This window comes from Lissotriton vulgaris, chromosome 3_1 (assembly GCF_964263255.1).
Source record: "Lissotriton vulgaris chromosome 3_1, aLisVul1.2, whole genome shotgun sequence".
NCBI classification, from domain to species: Eukaryota; Metazoa; Chordata; class Amphibia; order Caudata; family Salamandridae; genus Lissotriton; species Lissotriton vulgaris.
Genome location: NC_141689.1, coordinates 615829282 through 615852556, shown reverse-complemented (window position 1 = coordinate 615852556; position 23275 = coordinate 615829282).

Here is a 23275-nt window from a genome sequence, read left to right as displayed (position 1 = left end):
TGTAAAGCCGCCAGTGCAATGTTAAGGCTTGTTGTGTATAATGATTTTAAACATGTGCATATATCATCTGTGTTTGTGTTGAAGAAGTCCTGTTGGAATTAAATGTGTAGGCAACTTCAAAAATAAAAAGATGACGTTTTTAAAATGGGAAGATCCTAAATAAAGAAATCAAATTTTACAGAAACAATAATTTTTGAGTCTATGCATCATATGTATACTGTAATACTCAAATTGCATGTATGTGAAAACAGGTGTGCCGAATTATGTTTCTTTGTTGTGACAGATTTTCTCCGAATGGTCTGGTCTACCAGATTCATGCATCGCTGTAGTCTTAGCTTAACCATTACCAACTTTAGGGAAAGTGTGATAGTCTCTCTTTGTAAATCACTCCACATATAGAACTATTGTTACTCCGTAACTATTTTCAAGATTCTCCGGCTGATACTTTAAGTTTCTTTGTTGGTGCTCATGGCCATCGATACTAGCTTACAGCTCATTCCAGTCATAAGCTTCCTTTAAAAGATTATTCTCCATATGGTCTCTTGTGCTTCCTACAAAAACTGATCTGTGTCAGTTAAGACTTTGCCAAACCCCTGCAATGGGGTCATCATGTCCTTGATAAATGCCTGCAAAAGTAATTCAGTGTCCCTCTTGGTCACCATGGCCTAGGACTTCTGAATGTCAGATTGATTGTCTTTAATGGGCTTGAAGGCAGTCGATTTGGATATTTATCTATGTTATGTGAAGTTATTTCTTTTATGGATGGTGCTATACTTCAGGCTGACATTATGTAGATAATGCATGCTCAGCAGACCTCAACTCACTCTGATGTCATGGGGAGAAGGTCTCAGTAGGTCAGAAAGCGGCACAACAAATATTATTGCAACCTTGTTGTACCATGCCTATCATGTAGCTGGAGTTCATGGCATTCCATTGCCAGTGTAGCCTCTTAAGAGAGTAGTCCCTATTTCAGTATGGCACCATCACCATATCTCCCTGGCCTCTCTTCCTAGCTTTTGGGCTTTTCAGCTTCCAGCTTGTTTACATCGCACTGGTCATGCTGTGCCAAGCACTCCACCATAAAGAGTAGTCAGTTAACTGTGGTGGGATTGTTTACTCCAGACTAGCCCTAGCCACTATGACTATCATGTGCTAGTTCAGGTCTCTGTTTCACTTATGTCTCGTACATCATCACAGGTGGTGCTGCAGGGAAAGGATGGTTAATGTTAAGCTTACTAGATCTTTACCATGCTGAAGTGCTGACATGGCTTTCTTGTATTCGGGTTCCTTATCGTTCATTCAACATCCTCAAATACCTCAAGTGGTCATGGATCAGTCAACATCACTATCAGGGAGATGCACTGGCTGCCATCTTGAAGTCTCTGGCAAGGATGGCTCCATGTGTGAGTCCCATAATTGTATTGCAACTATACTGCAACAGACAAAACCAGTGCTCGTTACTTGATGAAATGGGTCATTCGCAATGCATTCACAATGCTAGTGGCAGGCCAGAGAATCCCAGTGCCCCAAACTCAGCAGAGATATCATCAATGATGTTATCAGTGGTTGTCATTGGCCATGTCATGAGTGATGTAATATATGAGGTCATAAGAAATGCATTGAGGGGGTGTTGGTTATAGTTAGCTCAGGTATTTATAACTGCTGAATTTCACTGGTTTTGTATGAGTGAAATCTGAGTCTAACTATAACGTCTGTGTAACCTTTGGATTTTAGGTGAATTTCTTTTTTTGTTTTATGTTGTTTACTAACTATAATGCCCTTGTCACCTTTTTTTGTGAGTTTCTCCATTTTGTTATTGTTATTTCCTAACTACAACATCCCAGCAACCTTTGTTGTTTTCAGTGAATTTGTAAGGTTTTTTAAAATGTTATTTCCTAATTGTAACCTGTAACACTTGAGAGTGAGTATGTGAGTGACTGCATGAGTGTCTGAGTGGGTGTGTGCGTGAGTGAGTGAGTGAGGGAATAGGTGTGTGAGTGTCTCAGTGGGTTTCAGAGTGGCTGCACAAGTGTCTCACTGGGTGTGTGAGTGTCTTAGTGGTTGTCTTAGTAGGTGCATGAGTGCCTGTGTGGGTTTGTGAGTGGGTGTGAATATGTCTAAGTCAGTTTAAAAATGCCTCCATGAGTGTGGGAGTGAGTGCATGAGTCTCTGAATAGATCTGTGAGTGGATGTGTGAGTCTGTGACTGGGTCTGTGAGTCAGTACATGAGTCTCTGAGTAGGTCTGTGAGTGGGGGCGAGAGAGTATGAGTAGGTCTGTAAGTAGGAGTATCTGAGTGGGTCTGTGAGTAGGCGCACATGTCTGACTGGGTCTGTGAGTAGGTGCATGAGTGCCTGAGTGGGTTTGTGGGTGGGTCTGAGAGTTCCTGAATGCATATTTGACTGGGTGCATGAGTGCCTGCCTGAGTAGGTTTGTGAGTGGATCGAAGAGTTTCTGAGAACATCTGTGAGTGGGTGAATGAATGAGTCTGTGAGGGTTTTTGTGAGTACTTGAGTGTGTGTCTAAGTGTCTGTGTGGGTATGTCAGTGGTTGCGTTAGTGACTGGGCCACACCAGAGCAGCACCTGCCTCTTTATCCAAAAAGTCCAGAGTTTTACACAAAATATCTGCCCAAGTGGAGTACAGTGTACTTGTTAAATACGAAGTGCTATTTCCTTGGGTAAATTAAGAACACATCACGAAAATCTGTGGGAAAACAGTGGGGGGCCCTTTTGGTAAGCTGCCCATCATCCTAGCGAAAGGCAGAAAGACCACTGCATACTACCAAGGTTGATGTGACTTGACTAAACGGGCAGAGCTTCACATGATTTTGCACATTTGTATACTCATTGTCATTTAAAGGTAGAACCATGGACTCAGCTCTCACCAGGCAAGGACATGAAGCATGCCACTCATCACATTCACTGCATATCGCGCTCCAATAGATCAACAATGCATTCACCTCCACAAAACAATACAGATCGCCTTTCAATGTGAAATTACAGAGAAACACACTTGCTTTGTCTTTGTCAAGCCCAGAATGTCAAGAACATTTTTTCTTTATAGAAGTGGAGCTTCAATTGGGGCAACTGCTATGTTTATATATGTAAGTGTTTTCAGTCGAGGTCTAATGTCTGTAAAACATAAACAGGTCCTCATGCTAGCTTTCCCTATGACAACTCTCCTGTCCAGCTTGCGAATAGTTCACTGCCTTCTGCTGCCTGTCTGCTGATGCCCTTTGTTTGTGCTTCCTCTGATCATTTAATGTTCTGTTTTGCCTTTTCTGCTAGTTTTCTGCCCTCTGTACTGCCTTTTTCTGCCCCCTGCTTTGCCTTTCCTGCTCGTTTTTCACCCCTCTGTGTTGGCTCTAGTGCTTGTTTTTCTGCCCTCCATTTTGCCTTCACTGCTCATTTTCAGCTCTCTGTTATGCCCTCTTCTCCTCTGTTTTGCCTTTTCTGCTAATTTTTCTGCTTATGTTTGCCTTTTTCAGCTCGTTTTTCTGCCCTCTGTTTTGCCCTTTTCAGGTCGTTTTTCTGCCCTCTGTTTTTCTTTTTTTTACTTGTTTTTCTACCCCGTGTTTTGACTTTTCTGCTCCTCTTTTAGCCATCTATTTTCTATTTTCCCTTTTGTGCTCCTTTTTCTGTCTTCTGTTTTTCCTTTCTTGCTCATTTTTCTGACCTCCATTTTACCTTTTCATGTTTGTTTTCGGCCCATTTTTCTGCCCTCTGTTTTGCCATTTCTGCTTGTTTTTCTGCCCTCTATTTTGCCTTTTTCTGCCTTCTCTTTTGCCCTCTGCTGCTTTTTTTCTGTTGCATTTTCTACTAATTTTTCTGCCCTCTGTTTTGCCTTTTCTGCTCCTTTTTCTGCCCTCTGTTTTGCCTTTCCTGCTCGTTTTTCATTCCTCTGTTTTGACTCTCATACTTCTTTTTCTGCCGTCCATTTTGCCGTTCCTGCCCTCTGTTTTGCCTACACTGCTCATTTTCTGCTCTCTGTTATACCCTCTTCTCCTCTGTTTTGCCTTCTCTGATTTTTTTCTGCCCTCTGTTTTGCCATTATTGCTTATTTTTCTGCGCTCTGTTTTGCATTTTCTGCTCCTTTTTCTGTCCTCTGTTTTGCTTTTCTGCTTGTTTTTCTGCTCTCTGTTATGCCCTTTCTGCTAATTTTTCTGCATTCTGTTTTGCACTCTTCTGCTCTTTTATGCCTTTCTACTCATTTTTCTGCCCTCTGTTTTGCTTTTACTGCTCAGTTTTCTTTCCTCTGTTTTGCCTTTCCTGCTCGTTTTTCTGGCCCCAGGGAACCCATCACCCGCAGCACGGCTAAAATTCTCTGCAGTCCGAGCCAGCTCCATGTCTTCTGTGGGAGACAGCATTGCTCCTCTATGCAGGGAGCCAAATTTGCACGTGGAAGCAATCTTTAATCTGTTTCCCAGCCCTCATGACAGTAGGCAGGAAAACAGATGAAAAAGCTGCTCTCAGCAAGTGGGACTAGTTTGATAGCTCCCTCTTCCTGGGAGCAGAGTTGTTGTTTGCTCTCGCTTGTAGCAAAAACCAAATAGCTATCTCACAAGGGTGGGCACCTCGGAAGATAGCAGGAGCTGGCCCTGGGGGTGGCAGTCCCCAGGGCTCCTAATGGCTACAGAACAGGGCTGCACAGCCCCTCTTCTTCAGTATACACAGGCAGGCCCCAGGAGGTGGTGGTCCCTGGGGCCGTATAGTGCCCTGGAGTGGGCCCCCTTCCAGTTTTTATTATATACAGGCCCAGGAGAGATTGTAGTCCGGGGTCAACTTTACTACTACTAAACTGATAAAAATCCTAATTTTAAGACTTTCGGTATTCACAGAAGGCATTTAGGAGTCCTAAAGTTAGGAGTCCTAACTTTACCACTACTAAATTGAGAAAAATCCTAATTTTAAGACTTTCGGTATTCACAGAAGGCATTTAGGAGTCCTAAAGTTAGGAGTCCTAACTTTGCCACTACTAAATTGAGAAAAATCCTAATTTTAAGACTTTAGGTATTCACAGAAGGCATTTAGGAGTCCTAAAGTTAGGACTCCTAACTTCTGTGAATACCGAAATGAGTAAGTGTCTTCTGTGAATACCAAAATGAGTAAGGGCCTTCTGTGAATACGAAAATAGTAGTAAGTTTAGGATTTTGTCTTAAGTTAGTTCTGTGAATCGGGCCCTACATGTCTCTAATGGTTCAAATTCAGGTGTCAAATCAGTTATGTCCTTTGCAAATTGTTATACTTTCTTACTTTTGTCTGGCATGAAGGTACATCAATGCTGTGCTTTATGCATCTTGCAAACACAGCCTTTTTCTGCTAGCAAAATGTCTGATGTAAATCAATTTTGAGAAACCATGGATCTCAAAGCCACTAATTCTGTGTTCACAACTAATACAACTCCAAAAGTGCTGGTAGCCAGCTTTTCAATAACTGTTGAAAGTTTTCTAATCTCTTCATCATTCTGTATGACTCCTACAGCCGGTACAAATGTGCCAAAAATGTCTCCCACTAATTGTTTTCCATCTTCTGCACCACGTGTGTGTCTGTGTGATGGTGTCATTGTTAAAGCATCTACACTATATACAAGATACATCTTAGGAAATAATATAGCTAAATAGCAAGAACCCTCCCAATCAGTAGGTGACTGGAAATAAGCATCCAGACCACAAACAAAATAAACTCCTGGAATGGCTGTTTCTTCACCCTGGTAAAATTTATCATGTACCTCCCATAATTTCAACTGTGTGATTGCATCTACTTCCCACATGTCTGGTCATACTTTGTGTTCTTCTTTTGTAAACTCAAATTATTCCCTTTTGTCTTCTATTTAATTTCAGTGTTGGGTAAACCAGTTTCTTTTTTAAATTATTTTCTTCTCTCTTCAAAACTTTTTTTCAAAACATCTTCTTCCCTCCTCCTACTACTACATGTAATGTTAGTGTTTCTCCCTTCTGAAGAGAATACTTTCTCTAATGGTCTCATTAAGTAATTACATTGTTTTAATAAGCCTTAACAATATCTACAGGCATTAATGGTCTAAAATATTACCAAGCTGTATCCATTTCTTTTGCTTGTGGGTGTAACATAATATGTTGTTGCAACGGTACTCTAGAAAGTATCAAGTCATAATCTGAATAACAATACTCAGTGTTATCACTTATATACTAATGTAAAGAAAACACTATATGATTGCATGTAACATTGGTGTGTGATGATAAGTAACTTGCTCTGCAGCTGATGAAGGTGAATGGGCACAAACATAACAGTACTCTGTGTCCTTAGCTCTACCTGGGGATAAACAAGACTGAGATTCTGATATAGCAGAGGGTCCAAAACGTAGCTGCTAGAACTTTCCTCGGCCTCACTAGAACACGCTCCACTACCAGTGTTATTCGTTGGCTACACTGGTTGCCGGTGGCCAGACGTTTAGAGTTTTAGTCCCTCTGGATTGCTTTCAAAATTCAGAATTTCTCCTCTCCTGGCATCTTGGCCAACCTGCTTTCATAATATACGCCCACCCGCTAACTCCGCTTGATGGGTCATCATCTGGCGGTTGTTCCCCGGGTAAGGAGGGCGCTTGCTGGTGGGTGCTCCTTCCGCACAATGGCAGCCAAACTCAAGAATTCTCTTCTTATACAGATCCAGGGCATTAACAACTATCTGGCATTTCGTAAGGCTATTAACACCCACCTCTTCTCTTCTCTATAGTCCCTGCTTGTGTCAGTAGCCTCCGTATTTCTGCTATTAGCTCTGGGACGCCACTTTGCCGGGGCAGCTGTGTGCTTTATAAAACAGTATAACATAACATACCATAGCCTGTGTGCATTCTTGCACTGATCTAGAATAAACAATAATTGTGCAATCATCTTCTCTGTAGTTTGCAAAGCATGCTTTAAACTGCTCAGTATCTGTTGTGTGTAAATGCTGCATTTACATTTGTAGATCTAATCCCCTTATCAGGTGTTAAAATGAACCCTAGTAATACTATTGGAATTACTAATACTACTACTAGAATACCCATAATAAAATTGCATCTATTTCTAAGGCAACACATGTATGTCTGTAGCCAGATCGTTTAAGCAAAAGTGTGCAGCAACAAGTCAATTATTCAGTACAGATTTTCTCAAGAAGTTTACTTAAGCAGTTTTCTTTAAGCAGACTTGTTCACACAGTCTTTTATTTTCATAATATATTTATACAGTCAACCTTATTCCTACTCCATGTTCTTTCAAAATGTTATCTGTACTCTTCTACTGCAGCCTCAGGCCTAGGTAAATCTTCTAAAACATAATAAAGAAATATATTACACAATAGTTTGTACTTTTCAATCAATATTTGACTCAAATGTCTTTTGAACTTTTTTTTCTTTTCAGAAATCTTTTGAAACAGCTTTATACAATTATTTTGTTTTATAGTGATGCCATGGGGATTCAAACAGTTCAGATTTCACATCACATAGTTCATCCACTGACATATACAGCACTTTATTTACATATTAATTCAACTCGGGTGCAGAATACCTTTGCGAAGGCTCTTTTGCTCTTTTCAATCTCAGTCTTTGTGGATCTTCCTCTTTGTTGCTTGTACCACTTGGCTCTGTCTACCCAGTGATAGTCAGTGGTGTTCAATCAACTGACTCACTTTTCCTCAGACTCTTTGACCATAGTTCTGTGGCCACTCATCATTTTAGGTTACTCTTCTTTTTTCAATGATTTTTCCTTTACACATTTCCTATGTTCATTCCGAAGCTGTCTCAACTGCTTTCTCAAGTTGAGGTTTGGTTTCTTTTCTTCACCGGAGACTTTAATGCCACTTTGTGAAATCATAGGAACTTGTGTGTGTGCGATTGTCTGGGACACTTTCCCCCTTGTTTCTCCTTGTTGTGGTGATTCTTGTGATACCGTTGCTTGCAGTCATGCAGTTTGTTGTGATGCAGGCACCTGTACACTTTGTTCAGGCTCAGAGAACACTACTTCTTCATATGGATCTTTAACTCTACGAGTGTGTGAGGCATGCACACAGGCTGGTACTCCAGCACACTTAACTGCAGTGTTCATTATTAAAATCACCTGGAAGGGACCTTTTTATCTCGTGTCCAGACAAGACTTCAGAACATACTGCTTGATCATAGTCAAGTCTCCTGGATTGAGGTCATGCCACTGTTCATGATGCAGGTCTTGTCTGACCGCTTCAACCTGGTGAGAAACAGAACGCACCACATCAGCCAATCATTTTCATTAATTGAGTATCAAGCACCTGTGATGCTCACAAGTGTATTTGCAGGTACAGCAGGCAGTCTCAACTCAAGCCACATCAAATTTCCATGAGGGGATAACCCGATCTTTCTGTCTAGGATACTTTGAATACTCATTAACACCAAAGGTAAAGCATCAGGCAACTTCAGTGATGTTGAAGCACACACGTTTGCCAATCGGGACATTATGGTGCCATTGCGCTATTCGTCAATACCAGAAGCTTCAGGTCAATAGTTGCATTGCAATTTCTGCTCAATTTGTAATGCTGCACAAAGCAAATTCACAACCTCATTATTGAAAATAGTCCCACAATCTGACTCCAGAGAAACCAGCATTCCATATGATGGTATTAACTCTTTAAATAACAATTTTGCTACAGTGAAGCTATTGTTTCTCCTTGTTGGGTAGGCTTCCACCCATCATGAATCTTCTGGACATCCAAGGAAGGAGCTATCAATCTAAACTGGTATATTTCTTTCTGTACACCATATCGTCGTTTACCTGTTTTTCATGCTCTAGAGTCTAGGCATATGAATATATAATCAAATACATGTATTTATGATTTTGTATCTGGATACACCCCTTTGTTTGCCCTTTTACTGATTGTTATTGACATCCTGAAGAAGGTGTGACCAAAAGTGTGGGTCTTTACCGAGACGTGTGTCGGCACATCTTCAGACAACAAGACTAGATAATCAGAATGTATGAAATGTCAATCAACCATTCCCTAAATAAATTACTTTTTATTTATATGTGTGTGAAATAATTGGATTTTGAAACTCTGCTTCCTTCATTTTCTTTTGTTTGTCCATCAGTGCACTTTGTTGAATATTGGTTTTCTGTCTCACTGTTGTCTTGTCTATTTGTAGGCTGCTGATATGTGTGAGAATGTTGTTGATGGAATATGTATGGGTGTTTGAATCAGGGTATTAGTGTGGTAAGCTCCATGATGCTTAAGTGTGTGGTACATTTATTCATATGTATATTTATTTATTTATATGTGTCAATTTGTAATATTGTGTGTTTGATATGTATAGATATATGGATTTGGCTATTAATGACTCTTTATATATTTGACTAATATGGTTGTGACAGATATATACATACACACCAAGACTCCTTGATGGCTTAATAAGCATCGTTGAAGTTGGGCAAGATATTATGCCAATAAAAACGTTTTTCAGGCACTGTGTTCTCTTTTTTCGTATTGCTTTTGCTTCCCTCACTTTTCTGCTTGTTTATCCAATACCCAGGGGTCCTCTTTTTTGTGTTATTTATTTGGTGTTCTTGGATTCACCACATTTTGTTTCAGTGTGACTCAGACAGTTTCTACACCTTTACTCAGCCTGATATCTTTCTCTTTGAAATCCCACACTTTTGGGTTCACTGTCCCTTTCACATCAGGAGACAATTATTCAATAGTTCTTACTGGGAACAATCCCACAGCTATGTCTTGTTGAGTTATTTTAAATCCAACCTCATCATCATGTGTTGGAACTCTAATCTATCTGGTGCACAGTAAATTGTGCAATTTAACATACACAACAAATATCTTCCTAACAGATTCACATTACTTGAATCACAAATAACAAATTGGTGTTGTTCCTCAAATAACCCTATGTTTTACATGAACTTCTAAAACTAGGTTTGTGATCTGTTTGTTTGAAACTCCTACAACTTTGATCTTCTTTCCCAAGATAGGTAGGTCTGGGACTTCCACTGTTCTCACAGTGGATCTGGTAGTACCGGACTCTATATGGAATGATTAGGTGGACATTGGAATCCCCCTCCACAAATGGTCCACTCTGGTCAACCCATAAGACTGCGCCAAGCTTGCAATCTTCCTCTCCCCTCAGGCACTGTCTTGGGGAATTATCAGAGCTGAAACCATCATTATTAAACACAGAAAACTGTTGAAATGGGTTCTGATTTTAGTTCTGGAATAGGTTTGTTTGCTGTGGGCAACTGGTTCAAATTATATCTGGAGTTGCCCATATTCTGTAAAACCATTGTGGCTTGTGGAACATCCTTCATTGGACCTGTTTCTTTTGTGGCACTTGTATTTGCTGAACTGGCATATTCTGCATCTGCATTTTATATCCTACCTCCACTTGTACATTTTTGTTTACTCTGCTGAGGGATTAAGTCTACCCTCCCTCTTCTAATGCCGAACCTTGTTATGAACCGCTCATAGTAATCATAAAAAAAGTAAATGTAGGATACTTGTAAAGCGCACAGCTGCCCATCACAGGGGCGTCCCAGCGCTGTATAACGCTGTGGAACCCTTCCTGGCTCTCCCTGTGAGATGCCCCTTCTGGGCACCCCCAAGGTGAAGCCAGGCATCCCAGTGTTGTAGGGGCCATTGTAGAGATTAAGCAAGCTATTGCCCAGAGTTGCAGCGTGGGACCCCATGATTAGAGTAGGAGCTGAGGCGAGAATTTTCGAGTCCGCAGACAATGAGCCCAAGACCCTGCCGCATCGGGAATTGAACCATGGTCCCGGGACAGACCTCTGCATCAGGGTCTGCCGCTCTAACCATTGAGCCACACTCCTTCATGCACTGATTCGTTTGGCTCTTGTGAAGTCCTTATAACCCAGTCAATCAATGTATTTTGAAGGCACCTTGCCTTGCTGGAAAGTAATCACTGCTTCATATTTCTCCCTGACTACAAGAGAGGGTGCATTAGTGCAAGCAAATTTCGTTTGCACTTAACGTGGCCATTGTACAACAACCTTGCATTTAGCCCACAAATCATTTGGCGCTACAATGTTAAGGAATGTTTACAAAACAATCCACAATATTTTTAAAAGATTGACAAATCTGTCAACCTGTGTGTACCACTGTACAGGCCTGTCTCAAAATTTCTGGGAAACTTGTTTGTAAATGCTGCAAGATCATCCCTGCTACATGGTACATGAACATGTAGCCTTCTTTCTATTTCTCTCAATGGGTAAGCCAAAGCTCCCTGCTCATCCTGAGAACCTGTTGATGACTTTATTTTTCCCATCTACCTCTGATTGTTTCTTTGATCATTTACTTTCAAATTTTTCAAAGTCACTCCATTTACAGATGCATCTCAACAATTAATTCATGTGTAACCACATTCCTGAAGAACACATTTTTTCAATAACTTCATCATATAATTGAATGCTGACACTTTTCTGTAAAGGAAAACTTTTTAAAAGAGAAACATCATATTTTTGAGCAAAGTATTTCATTTACCATGTGTGATTGCAGGATGTCGTGTAATTTCTTTACTCTGATAAATCAATTATATTTCCTGATACTGGTTCAAATTTTCAAGTTCTAAGGATCCTCTAATAATTTCCACCAATCCTATTTTTAGTTCGGAAATATCAAATTGTCTCTCTCTTTCAGGTTCTGAGGTAACTTCTTCAATACTGCAGCTTCCTCAAACCCTGGTGGAAAAATCCTATCTGCAAATAAATTGATCTCCCCCAGGGCTGTTGGTGATGTAAGTCAATCTTGCCCCCTTTTCTAATTGTTTGGATCATTTGCAGTGGATTCCAGGCAACAATCTTTGTATTCTGTGATGTTGGAACATACCCAGCTACACGTACTCCTCCAGTAGCTCCTTGAACTACTGCATTTGAAATGACATGGGCCGGACCAATCATTGTGCAAGTCTCTAATTGCTGTTCTGTCACAGCCCTAGTAATGGGTGTTGGTACAGTTACAATTTCTGCAGTAACCCCAGGAGGCATCACAGTAGGATAGTTTTCAAATAATGCAGGCACTATACCTCTTTCAGTCTGAATCATATTCGGATCTACAGGGGTAGTGACCACTGTTACATCAGATGTCCCAGTACTCTCAGCATTTGTTACATGGTTTACATGAGGTGGTGGACACGCAGCTATCATTGGATCCAATATATCATCCCCTGAATTGCTATTGGTATGTTTGCTGTGTCTCATCTTTTCCATTTATTTTCCCTGTGTTTTAATATTTTTTGATTTATTGGGTCTCGTGGTAGTACCAGCTGGGTAATAGTTTAATTTCCTTGAATATGGCTTTCCTCTTGTTTTGTTCCCGGGTTACTCCCATGTAGTGAAGCTGCTCATTTCTTGCATTGTCCTCTTTTTCACAATAAAATTTCTGCAGTGAACTTTTTGCACATATCTGCATGCACAACAATGTTGGATTATTTTCTCTGAAACTACTTTGCTTACACATCTAGCTTTGAAAAACATCACGATGCCTCGAACACCATTTGGAAAGGCATCCTATGCATTATGTGCAAATGTGGTTCTATCCTCATCCACGAGGCAACAGAGCTGTCTCCATATCCATACCATCGTACATCGCAAGGCTGCTTTATACTTTAAATAATGAGCATCCCAATAGATTAGCAGAGGAGGCACTTCAGCTGACACTGAGGGTCCATGCATGATGAGACTTCACCACGCAGCAGTCTGACATCTCTGTGAGGGGGTGTCCAGTTCGTGATTAAGAAGGGCTCTTACATTCTCTCCTGCCAGGGTGGGTTGGATTGTCCCTGGGGGGATTCTTGGTTTTATACCCACACACTCTAAGTACATTTAGAGTAGGGTTTCCCATAGTAGGAGTACGCTAGATTACTGCCCTGTTTATATGCCTGCATATATACACTTTTTTAGAACCATGGTAGAACTTTATCTACTACTTATGCTCTGGGGCTCGTAATCACTTTTATTTGTTTTCATCCATTGATTATCGCAGCCCACGTATTCTATACAGGAATAACGTTGGTTCAATAAATATATAAAAAATGTCCCACTGTGTATTCTGTACATTTGTTCTGAGCACAGTAAGCAAAAGGTTCTGCACTGTTTCCACGATCCCTGATGGGGTTAGTGTTGTCATGTTCAGTGGTTTCCAGACACCATTCGCTCCCTAGTAAGTTTATTTTGTCCAACAAATGCACAGATCCTGTGGATTAGAAGGTACTACACAATACCATATCTCTGTTGTTCCTCATTACATTGAGCATCTGTATAATTATTCACTGCTCTTCCAGTTTTATTCTGGTTCTTTTTTCTTTCCCTATTTTGTGCTGTCTTTTCTCGTGTATTTAATGCTTCGTACTTGAGGGGCCTAGGTTGTGGCTTCATTTCTCACAGCTTCTCTTTCAATTTGTCAATAATTCCCAACTCAAATGTACCATATCTTGGAATACTCAATTGATTCTCTTTTTCAGTGATGTTGCACGATTGTCCAAGCAACAAACATGTATTCAATCCTAATTTAGTTGTCATATAATGTGCAGGCGCACCCCCAGAGGCACCTTTTCATCTTCCTGTATCAGTATTGTAACATCACGTCTCACAAAATTCTTAAATTATTAACCAATCTCTAAGCGGCATTGTTAGAAACTGGAATTCTGGTTAGCAGAGGTATGCACCCTGTGCAAGCAGGAACCACAATCCTAGTCAGGATACACACCATACACAACATAAATTAACCTGTGCTTGCCCTTTTTGCAACACTTCATACAGTAACACATTGAAAACACCAATTTAGAACAACAGATTAGGATTTTATGAATCAAAAAAGACCAGAAACAGGAAAAATCCAATAAGTAGAAGTAGCAATATGAATTTTTACAGATTAAAAGTCAAATAAGTGCCTATGGGTGTTATTTGGTCGCGCTGGACCGAGGCAAAGTCAAGAGTTCAGGTCGACTGCGATGGAGCGCATGCCAGAAACAAGAGCAAGGGAAGGTCCGCTGAACAATAGTACCTTGACCATGGTCACAACAGTGAGATGTGGGGTGCAGCTCAGTGAAATATCCGTGTCAATCCTGCAGTTGAGGTGATGCTTCAACTTTCTCCAGGCAGCAATGCGCGTTTTCCAAAGACAAAGCTCGGGTCTGAGATGCATTGGTTCCAAAGCCAAAGCACCGTGTTTCTCCATGAAGTCAAGGGGATGCGTCGATAGCCTCTCACTGCATTGATGGTTATATAGTAGTTCTGATGCATTGGTTTCGATGGCAATGTGCTGGTCCCAAATGCGATGCACAACAGCAACGATGCTTCAGTTTTGATACACCAGTTTGTGTCTTTCCACCTAGTTGACAAAGGCAATAGCGATCACCACCAGCAATGTATTTATTTTTATTTATTTTAAAAATTTATAAAGCGCAGCATATACCCGTGGGTGTCTTGGCGCTATGACTTAGCTAACAATCTCTGATTAAGCAGGTGTCTACTTCGGATAATGTTGAGCTGAACGGTTTATTGGTCAAATAACCAAGTTTTTACCAGTTTCCTGAATTGGAGTAACGAGGGTGCCAATTTTATTTCCATTGGAAGCATGTTCCAAAGTTTGGCTGCGGAATTGATGAAGCATCTGTCGCCCCATTTAACCGTCCTGGTTCGTGGCACTACCAGTAGAAGTCTTTGTTCAGATCGAAGAGATCTTTTCGGAAGGTAGTGGCAAAGTTTCTGTTTGAGAAACACAGGGCCATGACCCTTGAGAGCTTTAAAGGTGAGACACAAGGTCTTGAATCTAATGCGGTTCCTCACCGTTAACCAGTGGTAGTTTCTTATTGCTTGCTTGGTGGAAAGAAATCTGGGAATGCCAGATAGTAGCCTTGCGGCAGCGTTTTGAATAAGCTGCAGTTTGGCCACCACCCGTGCCTGAGCATTTACAAATAGTCCATTGCAGTAATCAAGTGATGAGAGTACTAAGGAACTCACCACAGTTTTCCTTGTACTCTCGGGCAGATAGGGCAGGATTTTTCTAATGATCTTGAGCTTGTAGAAGGCGGATGATGCTACCTGATTGGCATGACTGGCAAAATTGAGATTGTCGTCAAAAATGATTCCCAGATTCCTGACCTTATGCACAGGTTCTGGGGGAACTCCAAGCGGAGTCGGCCACCATGTGTTGGACCATTGTGGCGATAATTTTCCGAAGATCATTACCTCCGTTTTATCTGAATTGAGACGCAAGCAGTTCTCAGCCATCCATTCCTTGATGGCCACCATGCCTTCCTGGAAGCTAGTAGCTACTTCCTCACCATCGTTCTTAATTGCGATCACCAATTGGGTGTCGTCGGCGTATGAGGTAAGGCTCATCCGGTAGTTCTTGATTACCCTGGCTAAGTCCGACACATAGATGTTAAAAAGTGTCGGACTTAGGGATGAGCCTTGCGGGACGCCACATGGAAGGGCGAGCTCGGTAGATTGAAATTCGCCCAAGGTCACTGCTTGCGTTCTGTTCGACAGAAAAGAAGTCAGAAGCTCTTTGGCCATGGAGCGAATGCCCATTTCTTCGACACGGTCAATCAAAATAGCATGATTGACCGTGTCGAAGGCCGCCGAAAGATCCAGCAGGACCAGTATCGCTGTTCCTCCTTGGTCCCTGATGGTTCTGATGTCATCGGCGGCCTTTATAAGAGCGGTCTCGGTTCCATGTAGTTTGCGAAATCCGAACTGGGACTCGTCCAGGAGGTTGTTGAGTTCGATATACTCGGCTAGTTGGCTATTCATAACTTTCTCCACTATTTTGGCTAGGAAAGGCAAGCTGGCGATAGGTCTATAATTTTTGAGGATTGTTTTATCTAGACCACTCTTTTTGAGGAGGGGTTTCAGTAGTGTGTTTTTTAACTTGTCCGGGAAAATCCCGGATTGGAACATGGCGTTACAAATTGGAGTGATGACTTCACTGACCAAGTCAATTACAGGAATAAGAATTTTAGGGGGGCAAGGATCTAGAGATGAACCAGTTTTTACCTGTTTTATAAGATCTTTTATCTCTTCATTCGTCACATCCCTGAATTTAGCAAATGAGCAGTCCGGGATATTTTTTGATTGTTCAGGTTGTATGTTGGTATTAGATGAACTAACCGAAAATTCGGAGTAAATGTCGTTGACTTTTGAGAAGAAGAAACCTGCTAGGTTATTGCAGAATCCTGTGATTGGGGAGGGCTCAGGTCTACCACTTTCCCTGACAAAATCTTAACTACTTCAAACAGTTGTCGACTTGAATTTTTTGATTTTTCAATTTGTTGCTCAAAATAATTCTTTTTTTCCTCCTGAATCATTTTTTTGTAAGTGGTTAGTTCATTTTTGTACTTGGCCTTATTTATGCTATCGAGACAGCCTTATTAACAACTGTGCCGATATTCAACAGGGCAAATGAATCTCCTAACACCATCTTCACACTGGACTACCCGTGGATTAAGTTTGCTCATGGAACCATAGATCATGTATCTCAGTCTACAATGGCATTACTACATGAACACAGGGGCACAGGAGACAGTAAAATAGGAAGGAATTCTTTACCACCAAGCTGGGGAAGCCTTTGCTTTAGAGCTAAAAGCAAAAGCCTCTCAAGCAACCAATGAGATGGGGGGGCATTCTAAAAGCCCAAAGGACTCAGCTCAGGCAACTAAAAAGATCTATATACAGCACTTGATCACCCCTTTAGTGCAATCCTGAGGATTTCACTCTGAAAAGTGTGTTAACACAGCAAAAAATAACACTGAGAATGCTGAAGTCAACCATCAACAAAACCTGAGAGGATAATGTTTGGGTAAAGTTATTCACAGACATTAAGCACAATGACAGTTCACGATTCTGGGGAACGACCCTTCACATGGGGGAGTCACCTCTTGTACCTCTCATATAACCAAAGACACATGGGCAACATATCTGGGGGAACACTTTAATCAGCACTACCGCACAGAGACTACAGGCTTAGAAACCAGTCTGACACCAACAGCCAACCAGTCAAACATCTCTTCAAAAACTGTCAGCCATCTGGCACTCTCTGCTCAGCAAAGGGATGCCCCCCTCCCTGAGGTCACTTAGAATAAATTCAGTCAGACATCAAATCAGCAAAGTGAGGAAAGAAGGGGCCCGGGGACCCAAAGGTATTCCCTTCGTGATCTTTAACCGCAACATGGATTTCTAGACAGAAACATATGATCCACTCTTCCTTGAAATCAGACACAGTGGCACAATTTCAACCTCCTGGAGATTGTCGCTAATTTCTCCAATTCATAAAAATGGGGACTTGTCCATGCCAAGAAACTATCGCCTAGTTTACCTCATCGACAATGAGGCAAAATATTTTTCAGGGACCTTATTGGAGGAACTCCCGATGTGAGCTACTGGAAAAGAAATAATACCACTAAACCAAACTAGAGTTTCAAAAACCTCTCGCACGACAGCTAACATCATGGCCATGTCACTTCTTATAGACAAGGCAAGAGCCTCAAAACATATAATTCATCTATGCTTCTTTGATTTCAGGTCAGCATTCAACTATGTGGATAGATACCAAGCTTTAGAGCAAACTGGCAGGCTGAAGTATACCCCAGACTCTCCTGCACTTGTTAATTGCTCTTCACACAGACACATGGGTGTAGATAAAGCTGGGAGAAGGAATGCATCTCTCAAGCTGAATTCCAACAACCAAGGGTTAAAGCTTGGATGTGTCCTGTTTCTCGCTTTGTTTAACCTGTTTTGAGCTGACCTTGCACTCAACACCTGCCACACTCCTGAGCCGAGTCTGTCACTGTTGAGCTTCATGTATGCAGACATCATAGTCCTAGACAGTTATACTAAGGTTGGCTAACAGTGCCTTGTTAATACAACACAGGAATATATTCTGATAAAAATGGACTGAACATCAACTTCGACAAAACACGTACTATGAAGTTTAGCAGCAACAGAACAAATCCACTGGCATGGTCCTGGGGCAAGACACAAATTCAGTTAGCCTCAGACTAGAAATATTATGGGGTGATCATCAAAAAAGCAGGCAACTTTGTGCAACAAGGGGGCACTATAAAAAAGAAAGGCCTGGCACTGTCCCTAAAGAGTGTAAAATCCAAACTAAACGGGCCATTTTTTTTCTCTCTCCATCAGGTAGTGGACGCCAAGTTACTGGCAACAATTACATATGGCTGTGAGCTACAAGCATACAGGATCAACTTCAGCCCACCTAACCACACCTCACCAGCACAAATCAAGCTGGAGTTTGGGCTGCAAAAGAATTCCTGGGCGAGATAAGGTGCTTTCAGCAACTTCTGAGGGAAATTTTCAGGAAAGCAGCTCTCAGGGGTCTTTAATCACTACTTGTGGCAGGAGCTCCAGTAGAGGGACTCATCACCTTCCAGATTATACCTCAAGGAATCCCTGTACACAAACAAGTTGACCCAGTTATGGGAAATCACAACCACTCACTCCAAATTCAAAAAATCAGTGTGGGAATCAATGAAACTCCTTTCCTTAGTGCGCCTGAATGTCACTAAACTCCTATACTTCACCAGCACCCCTAAAATACTTCAGCTTTGGCTTTCCTAGATCCATTAAAGAGCACTTTTTGCATTATTCCCATTTTCCTCACTGGCTTAGAGAATGCACAACAAAGATCTGCCACTTGTGTGGCTCTGACACTGAGGACTTACTGCACCTGCTATGCACCTGTGAAGAGCAAAAAGAACAGATGATGGAAGGAATGTTGAACAATGCAAACATTCACTCCCAGTCAACAGATCTGGGCTCAATCCATCAATTTTTGCACATAACGTTACCCCAGTTTGGACCCAGCCGTATGCAAATCAGTTTGGACTCTGCTCCTCGTGGAAACAGTCCAGTCCAAATCGCCAAGCCAGGTCCTCCCTGGAGGGGAAACAAGTATCCTGAAAACAGTTTTGGGGTATCACTCCTCTTCAGCCAGTCTAGCTTGAATCCAATGGCTCAGTGAGCATGGGACCCATATCTGGACATACCCTTCTCACTTACGGTAAAAATAACAGATGATTGATTGAATGCAGAGCAATGCAAACATTCACCCCAATCAACAGATCTGGGGTTTATACTTTGTTTTTGGGCCCACCATGCCACTACAGTTTGGACCCCGCAATATGCAGATCAGTCTTGACCCTGCTCCTCATGGGAACATTCCAGCTCAAACTGCCATGCCAGGTCCTCCCAGAATGGTAAACAAGCATCCTAGGGACGGTTTCAGGGTATCACCTTTAATCAGCCAGGCTAGCTTTAATGCAGTGTGCAGTGAGCACTGGACCTACATCTGGGCAAACCCTTCCCATTAGGGTATATAAAGCCAAAAGAACAGATGATGGATGGAAAGCTGAACAATGCAAACATTCACCACCAGTCAACAGATCTGGGTTTAATGCATCGTTGTTTTGCCCACCACGCCACCCCAGTTTGGACCCAGCCATACATAAATTAGTCTTGACCCTACTCCTCATGGAAACCCGAACTGCCAAGCCAGGTCCACTCTGGATGGGAAACAAGCATCCTAGGACCGGTTTTGGGGTACAAGCCCTCATCAGCCAGATTAGCTTGAAGCCAGTGGTGCAGTGAGTACGGGACCCATGCCGCGGCATACCCTTCCCACTTAGGGTGAAAAAGCGAAAAAAACAGATCAAGAAGGGTTGGTAAAGCGTGGCTACTTACCAGTAAGGGTCTCAAAGCTCCTACTTGCAGTGCATGCAAAATATGTTTTTATACTGATATTTATGGTTTTAGCTTTAGCGCTGCTACCATGACGGGTTTCTTTTTTTCTTATTTTTAAGAGAAATTATTTTACCCTAGCATATGTGCAAAACGGCATTATGTATGTATGTATGTATGTATTTATAATCTTTTATAGTGCGTATCTGTCACCCCACGGGTATCCTGGCATTACTTATGTATTACAGCTTTTATTGTTGGTGTCCTTGCAATGGTTTTAAATAACTATGCAAATAAAATAAACTTGAAAGTTGAAACTCCTCAGCAGGGTATGCATCAGTTCCACTAGAGCAAGCCCCTGTATCGACTTCCATTGGAGTGTGCACATGAGCAAAGAGTACATTTTTAATATCCCTGAGCCTTAAAACAGGAGGCAAGACAGCATGCCCTTGGAGATCACACTGGGTTCATGTACGTTAGTCCAGTTCTTCCTCAGCAGGGCAGAGGCTGGCAGGCAGCATGGCAAAAAGACAGTTCTTCCAGAGCAGCAGTCCAGCAGAGTGGCAGTCCTTGTAGCAGCACAATAGTCCTTCATCCTGGCAGAGTTTCTTCAAAGGCCTATTAGTGTTGTATTTTGTGGGGGTCAGAGACCCAGTACTTATGCCCAGTTTTGCCTTTGAAGCGGAGGAGACTTCAAAGTGAGGTTTTGAAATGCACGAAGGACCTCCCACCCAGCTCTGGCTCCAAATTCACTACAGAGCATTGGGCTTTGGGGCTCAGGCATTACTCTACCTTGAGCAAGTATTTTTAGCTCCTCTTATCAGAATGTAAACCGTCCATCTGCTACCAAATTTTGCTGTGGCAGTAATCAGTTTAAGTACAAAAATCTGGTTTACCATAACAAGGACACAAGGCTGATCCCTGCTTCTGTGCTGCAGCTCAACAGGTCCATGAACATTGCCATTTGTAGTTCAGATGATCAATTTCTATCTAAGTTCAGTCTATAATGAGAATATTTCAAGATTTCTAGGGGTTTTATTATTTTAAAGTTTAGGGGTTCGCCTTTATATAGAATCATAAGTTTTTTTCGTATTAGTATCAAAATAATCAATCATTAACAGAATTGATAAAGAAATAATGGGTAATTAAAATAAAATACAATGCATTAAGTGTGTTCGATTAAGGAAGAAAATTCCTATTCTAAGAACGGGACGAAAGGTATTAGTAGGAACCCATAAAGAGTTCAAGCTTGAAAAGATTGAGATCAAACATAAAACTCAAAACTATATCCATAGGTCATCAATCGATCAAAGCTAAATTTCCCATGAAGAGACATTCAAGAAACTCAGTACAGTCTCAAAGCAAAGAAGATAAGACAAAGGTAATGCACAGTAGCAGTAGCAACCACAATCAGTAGGGTGGCAGGTGAATCGGTGAATAGTGTAGCATAGAGAGTCTGGCGTGGAAGGCATGGAAAAAGCATGTTACCCTACTCTATGAACACATTCTATGATACACAGTCAAACTTTTCATTTTGCAGTTAATGTTACATCTTCTACTCCTCTCATCCAATCATCTTCCGGGCCTCCACCTAGGAAGAGGTTCACTCCTCATCCTCTCACGCGAACCCAATAGTGTATAGACAGTAATCTCCGAGTTTGCAACTTTGTTATTCTTGTTCAAACTACCCATGAGGCTTCATCATTATAAATAGGGCTCCTGGTTTTATAGTATTTATTTTTTTAACCTTTCTGTCTGTATTTATCCATATATTTTTTGGTGCCGACATATTGGTATTTATCCATATTTATTTTGTATTTTGAAAATAAATTGAGTCATCAAATGGTACATTCCATGTTTATTTACCTATTGGGCGGCACTTGTATGTGGATGATTGTCGCGTTTCAGCAAATTAGTCAGCCACATATAACAAAACACTACACCCACAGGTACATATTAGAGTTGCGCTGCTAATATACATTAACTTATGCGTGTATTTCAGGAAACTTCATCCTGTTCTGTAACTTCTCAGTAGTCCATCTGCTCAGCTTTTGCCTTACGTTCATGAAAGACAGCATGGAGAGTCTCTCAAAAGAAGCGCAATTTTCAGTATTTTTCCGTTTTTAAAAACAAATACAGTCAGGAAACACATTGTTTTCTGTCTGCATTTATCTGTAAAAAAACAGAAAAAAGGAAAACTGGGAGCCTTAATTACGAACATCCCTTCCAAGGAATGGTACTACTTTAATAACCTTCTAATGAACCAAATTATATGTTAACTAACTATGGGCTATGTAAAAATCAAAACATCTACAATAATGAATGCACATTATTTTCATGATTAGATCCTTTGGGAATAAAACAAGTACATTAAAGAGGCTAGGTTCATTTTATGTGCTGCATTCTATGTGATTATTGTTCATAATTCTACTAAATAATACATTCTTCACAAGCATTTTGAATTATTCTTGGTATAAGAAGAAACATTTTGCAGAACTATGTGAAACATGTATTTAATAAAAACATGATCATGGAAAGGTCAGGAATTAAACATTTAGGGTCTCATTACGATGTAGTTCGGAAAGAATTCTGACCGACTCCTTGTCGGAACCGGTTCTGACCAACTCGGGTTCGGAGAGTTCGGCCAACCAATTACGATGTTTCCAAACACCGTTCGGTCAGACTCCTATTGACTTCAATGGGAACCTGTGTTCTTATCGACAACACAGGCTCCCACTGAAAAAAGGAGTGGTTGCAGAAAACCTTGCACCCTGTCGCAGGCACCCCATGGTGCCTGCCACACTGTGCATGGTTGTAAAGACAGGACCCATGGGTGATCCCATGGGCCCCAACCGGAGGCCTCTGGGCTAAAGGGGACCTGTTACGAGCCCCCTAAGTCAGTTTCCATTGCCGTTTCATGTCAGACAAACCAATTCGGAAAGGCTGTCTGTAGCCGACATCGTAATACGTAGATCAGAAAAGTGGTTCATAGATTTGTGGGATTCAGCCCTGACCGACTCAGAGTTTCCAAATGCCAGTTGGAACCGAGTCGGAAAGACAGAATGGTTACCTTCTATTCTAATTGGTCTGTTGGAAATGTTTCCGAGTCGGTCGGAAACATGGGTTCCGCCACGGGTTAAGAAAATTCGAATGCCATTCTGAGCCTTTCTGATCGACATCGTGTTCTTATCTAGGACCCTAATTCGATATTCCCGATTTATGCCCTTGTGAGGTTATAATCAATAATGTCCTGACAACCGCATAAGAATCAGATTCATATTCAGTAATAGCCCATGCAATCCAAAGCACAGCACGGCTACTCCCATCGACTCCTAGAAAGCACAACACGTTCTTTAAACAAACCAAGCCTTCAGCAGCCCGTGAAACCCCCCCCCCTGCTTTTGTTTTGATTTGAACAAGAACTCCTGAAGTCCTGCAAGAACTGTTAGTTCTTGGTGACGTCTTATGTCCAACCTTACGTCAGACCCGGCACCTTTCAGGTATAAAATACCAACAGCTGCCTTAAGCAAACACACGGTGGTTTGGAGCAGAGCGGCCATCTACTTGCCCGAGAGCCC